This window comes from Arachis hypogaea, chromosome 18 (genome assembly GCF_003086295.3).
Source record: "Arachis hypogaea cultivar Tifrunner chromosome 18, arahy.Tifrunner.gnm2.J5K5, whole genome shotgun sequence".
In the NCBI taxonomy this organism is placed as follows: Eukaryota; Viridiplantae; Streptophyta; class Magnoliopsida; order Fabales; family Fabaceae; genus Arachis; species Arachis hypogaea.
Genome location: NC_092053.1, coordinates 11,531,804 through 11,537,930, shown reverse-complemented (window position 1 = coordinate 11,537,930; position 6,127 = coordinate 11,531,804). Strand labels below are relative to the sequence as shown.

The following is a 6,127-nucleotide window of genomic DNA, read 5'->3' as shown; positions in this document are numbered from 1 at the left end:
CAAATTTACAATAGCAAGACACAACTAGAAAATGGATTAATACAGACAGATTTACAGACAGATTTAGTCTTTATTACAGACGAATTTTTGGTTATCGACGAAATTATCGATGCATTTTGTCCCTCTATAAAAGCCTCGTCGAAAATTATTTACCGACGGATTTTTACCAGTTACCGACGGATTTTCCTCTGTAAATTCTCCATCCATTTTCCTAAAACGTCAAACTTTTCGACGAATTTTTTGTCGGTAATTACAGACAGATTTTCTGTCGGTAATTATAGACGGATTTTTCGACGGATTTTTCGTCTGTAATTACAGATGGATTTTCCGACGAATTTTTCGTCGGTAATTGGAACCTTAAAAAACCATTCTAAACTCTAAATACAGACAGAAAATTCGTTTGTAAATCTGTCAGTAAGGTAAAATATTTTTTTATTTTTTCATTACAAAATAAACTTGTTTTCATACAAAATAAATATAAATTTAATAAATACAAATTTTTATCTAATTTATATTTAAATATTTATAATAATTCAAAAAATAAACAAATTCATCATATTATCAAACTAAAAGAAAAATATTATAAACAAACAAGTCAATATAATTCAAAACATAAAAAAATTGTATTGATACATCAACTATAATAATAAATAACAACCATACATCAACAAAGTGTATTGAGTAAATTAAAAGTTGTTAATGGGTATCCAAAGGGCTCTAAATAATTTTTCTCATACTAGTAAATTAAAAGAACTATACTGCAAGCAACTCTTATTCAATTTCCTAACTCATTTGAACAATTTTTGCTGCTCTAATAATTAACTTGTAACTGAGGATTCATTAGACGAAGTTAGTGAAGGAGGTCCTGTGTTAATTCCGCTTATCTCATCTGCAAAATTCACTTCACTTGCTCTTTCTGCTGCTGCTGCTTCTTCTTCATCATCCCAGCTTTCCTCACACGGTCACAAATGTTCTCTAAGACCAGATCATCCATGTGCTGAAATAGTGGTACCTGAAAATTTTTTTTCTCAGGTAACAATATATTAAACTTGAAAGTCAATTTTCCCGTTTTCGTGAATATGGCAATCGATCAAACACCAAGACATGGAAATAAATGAAGAAACTTGTGCAAAATATTAAACTTTTCCCTTGTTAACTATAAAAAAGACTAATTGAACAATAACACTTAGGATTTACCGTTTATAGCACATAATAGCCACCTATGACTGAGTATAATGCTCTTTCAGATATGAAGAGATGACTATCGTAACAAGTATTCTTCATGGATACCCACCAACTGTTCTGCTACCTGCTTCCATCAATGAAAACAACAACACAGTTCCAAGGATGTCAATGAATCAAGAGTTGACAATATATAGGGTACATTTCTCAAAACCAGTTGTTTCCAATCACAAAAATTAAGATACATGCAGCAAGGAAATTAAAGCTGCAAATAGAAGAAATAAATATCCATACCTGTTCAATACTGCCATCTTCTATCTCTGTGTTAAATGTAAGCAACATGCATTCATGGAGCAGATTTTCCAAATCTTCAATAGAAACGAGTGCTGCAGAGCAATAGTATCATTAAAAAAAATTATTAAAGGCATATAGTAAATCGAAAATTGAATGGATGAATGAAGAAATAATACCATAGAATTTGGATAAGGAAGAGAAAAGATGAGAAGCAAGGTGGTGGGATTTCTGGAGGGAGTTAGAGCCACCCCATTGGTTGTTGATGGCCATTTGAAGGGCATGCCAGCCAGAGAGAAGCATAAGGATACCCTCATTCAGGAAAGTAGTCGCACATTCTTGTTTCTGCTGTTGCTTTGGCTCTGTTCTTGTTTCTGTTCCTCCTTTCATGGAATCCATCATAACGAGCTCCTCTAATGTGTGTTGGAAGAAGGAAAGATCATTCAAACAACACACACAAAAAAAAGAGAAGGGTGCATGAGAGAACAAATTAAAAATTGATGTTAGTTGATAGATTTCTAGAACGTGTCTAAAATGATTAATAAAAATCATTCATTTGTAGATGGAAAAAAAGGAGAAAAAGTAACAACTACTTGAAATTCTATTTGAAATTCAGATTGAACCACATCATACTTCAACGATCGAGAATGTAACACCATGATGCAAATAATGCACAAAATCCAGAATATATGTTGCATAGTCAATAGTGAACAAAATCTCAGCTCACACCACAAACATGGCTGTTTCAAATATAATTTAGTTAATAGTAAAAAACCAAACAGCTATTGCTAGAGATACTATTACTAAGTAGCAAGTACATGATAAATAGAAAAATCCAGCCATAAAGTTTGCAATGATTGCTTAACGCAATGTCAAATGTACAGTTCATTATGTCACTGTTCCTAGCTCTATAAGTGCACAAAATCAACCATATTTAGTAGGGGGTGATAGCAAACCAAGGTGACCCATCTACTATTAATAGAAAATCTTCAAAATGCTAATGGTAATCTTTTGTTCTACTGGTTCAGTGTTTAAAAAAGAGGAGAAGAAGGAGAAGGTAGCTGCGGCGGTTAGGGTGGCCGGCGGTGGCGCTGTGGGTGAGGAAAGGAGAAGAAGAAGTAGCCCGTTGACGGAGAAGAAGGATGAGGAATGCTAGGTTTATCTGGTTTAATTTGTGTGCTGTGAATGGAGCTCGGGTAATGGTAGGTTTAGCTTATTATTTTCGACAAAAAATTTTAAATTACAGACGGATTTTTTGTCTGTAATAATTTAATAAAATACAGCATTTTTATCCATTTGATTACAGACGGATTTTCCGTCTGTAATCATTTTCTACAGAAAAAATTTAATTTTTCCGACAGAATTATCGATGGATTCTCTTTTCCGTCTGTAATTTATGCTAATTCATTTTTTTTGTTTTTCGACAAAAAATTTCTCTGAAATTCTGTCTGTATTTCCGTGAGATAAAATTCGTCGGAAATATCCATCTGTAATAACTAGTTTTCTAGTAGCGAGAACACCAAACTAAATCCAACAACATGTAACTATAATAAATTAATAATTAATTAACGACTAAAAGAAATTTTTTATTTTATTAAATAAAATAAATATAATATTTACCAAAATAAATATTTATGTGTATTTACCGATTTAAATTCCCTTGTCATATATCGTTTACACTGTAAACGAGATGATTTTTCACGTATCTCGTTTACACTGTAGAGCTATTTTCCCAGCACCATATGTGACCTACACGTCAAACCGTATTACGAAAGACACCTCATGGTGCGCGACTACTGCATGTTCGACAAAGTATTTTGGGCTTTTCCGTTATATGTCGAGGCCTTCAAGCATTGCAAGCCATTTGTATCTATAGACGGCACGCATCTATATGGCAAGTACGGTAGAGTGTTGCTTATAGCGGTGGCGCAAGACAGGAACAGCAACATACTGCCAATTACTTTTGCCATTGTTGAGTCTGAGAGTACCGAGTCATGGTCGTTCTTTCTTAGTAATTTGAGCACCCAGGAAAACGCTCTACACTTCTCAAAGTCCCGGAGCAACGGTAGCCAACGAAGGTGTACCAGATTGTTGGACTTGTCGGTCATCAGACATCAGATACCCTCCAATCAGTAACATGATATAACACCTGGCGTACTGTCGAGGGTCTCGGGATCGTCTGTCTGGGGCATCTGGTGGACACGATCCCGTAGCCACACAAGCTTCAGCGTGAAGGACTCCTTCCTCTGCGCCGCCTGCTGTGCTGTCACGGGAGGCCTGGTGCCAAAGAGCTGCTCTACCAACGCCCACGTCTCCGTATGGTACCACCTACCAAAGTCACAGAGGCACCTCCGACGGGGTTACCGTGTGCGCGTAGGCCTAGGTGGTACGCCATGTCCTACAGGGTGATAGTGACCTCACCCCACGGGAGATGAAACGTGTGCGTCTCTGGACGCCATCGCTCCACCAGTACCGAAATAAGGGAATTGTCAAAAGTAAAATCCTTGAGGGGCACCGTGTCGCTGAATCTGGCCTCAGCCAGATACGGGACGATGGCATCCGAAGGAGGTAAAGTATGGCTCACTCGCCGGGGTAGTAGGAGGCGAAGCCTTTGAAGAATGAAAGACAAAAATATTTTAGCCTTAAGAATATAATATTTCAACTTTCTATCCTACACATGTCTCTACATTACATATTCGAGAATAGGCAAATCCTGACTACAGCGTTATAAATACTAACAACATAGCACAAGAATAACAGAGTTCCAAACTAATAATTATGTCATACCAACCTAGCATAAGCGAATAGAGTTCTAAATTAAGCCTACAAACCTAACTCCTAACTCATATACCAACGTTTCAGATCTTCATGACTACCCTAACAATGACAACATCCTTAAATTTAACAATCATAACAATACTAACCTCGAAGTTGGCCGCCCCGGCGTAATGTGTCGTCTCATTCAGCCTGTTGATGTCCCCGTCATTCCCCGCTTGGCGCACCATCATCGCTTCGGTCAAAGGTATAGTCAGAAAAGGTTAAAAGAGGGGAGAAAGATGTTGACAAAGTCAAACTGTGACCCAAAACTAAGCTGTAAACGACTTCTATATACAGGCGCGGACGGGCCATATCTCGTTTACAGTGTAAACGAGATATACATGTGTCACGCTGACGTGCTGTAAACGAGATATACGCATTGTCATCTCGTTTACAGAAGGTTCTGAAAACCGATTCAGACCGGCCAATCGAAACGGTTGAATCGTGAACCGCACAGAAAAGATTCGGTTAAACAGCAAAACCGTAGAATTTAAAAACTGGAATTGAACCGGCCAGTCGAACCGAACCGTGACTCGGCCGGTTTTTGAAATTGTGCCAAAAACGCAGCGTTTGGCATTTGCAGCTGAAAGGAACCCTAGCCTAGTCTTCCCCCAAACACCACACCCACAGACCCACTCTCGAGCCTCCAGCCCTCCGCTCTCACCTCTCGCTCTCAGTTCCCACGTCTCCAGTCTCCAACTCGAGCTTCCGGCGCAACCTCCGTCCAGCCACCGCCGCCATCGCAAGTTCCGTGGAAGTCACTCACCGTCGCAAGTTCCTTTCGGCCAGCTTTCCGTTCGCGCAGCCACTTTTCGTCGCGAAGTCAGCCGTTGAAATCACAGCCACCGCCACGCCACTTGCCGTCGTGCAGTGTCTTCCCGCCGGCGCTAGCTTTGTTCGACCCTTCCACCCCTTCAGCTCTGTTCGCCGCCAGCTCTGCATTCTTCCTTGTCTTCCACTAACCCTAGGTATAAATGATAAATCTAATTTGTTGTAATAATAATTGTTGAAGCATGATTAATTGTTGGTTCTAAACCTTGCTGTTGATTGCTTGAAGGATAAATAATTGTTGTTGATTAATTTTTTGGTGCTAATTGCTTGAAGCATTATTAAAGGATTAATTGTTGAAGCTGATTGCTTGAAGCATTATCAAAAATAACAAGTTTATTTTTGGAGAATTTCTTGATTCCTCTTACAAATTCTACAAGATAAATTTGAAATTGAATTGTTTGTTTTTCTATTTCCATATACATATTTATTATGCCATTAAACATGTTCATGAATTGGACAATTTCTGCAAAAAAAACTTAGTAAAAAATAAACAACTTCAACATAACAAGATTTGAATATCTTTATCTACAGCTTTTGAGGGGCCATCGAAACTTGCAATATCTTTTTCCAAATATTTTGCTAGAGCCATATAATTAGCCTTCTCTTTTACATTTCTTTTTAGTGCACTACTATGACAAACCTCAGAAGCATGTTGAAGGAGTTCCCTATACAGATATCCCTGTTTTTTTCTTAGGGCAATATAGACAAGTGAAGGTTTCATCTGATATTCTCACAATGTGAATTCGCTTCTTGAGCTCTTCATAAGATTCATCTACATACCTTAAACTTATTTGAGGTGCACTTGCACTAGTATCTGTGTTAGATGTGGAGCAATGAGCCATTACAATTTCTCCCAGCCAAGGTATTACAATAATTGAAACATAGATATTAATACTAGAACAGTGTACAAATGGTTGCCATTTTGGTTTACCTATCGCTTCCATGAAAAAAATAAAAAAATAAACAAATATTGTGAAGTAGCGAATTTTTTCAAAAAATTCTCAAA

General features: G+C 37.6%; 1 long non-coding RNA gene across 1 annotated transcript; it reads right to left on the bottom strand.

Moving 5' to 3' along the window:
• Positions 1-1,196: 1,196 nt before the first annotated feature.
• Positions 1,197-2,396, bottom strand: LOC112772427 (uncharacterized). The gene is made up of 3 exons (XR_011876499.1): positions 1,653-2,396; positions 1,477-1,568; positions 1,197-1,309 (listed from the first exon to the last, which is right to left on the bottom strand). It is a non-coding gene; the product is annotated as an uncharacterized lncRNA (long non-coding RNA).
• Positions 2,397-6,127: the final 3,731 nt, after the last annotated feature.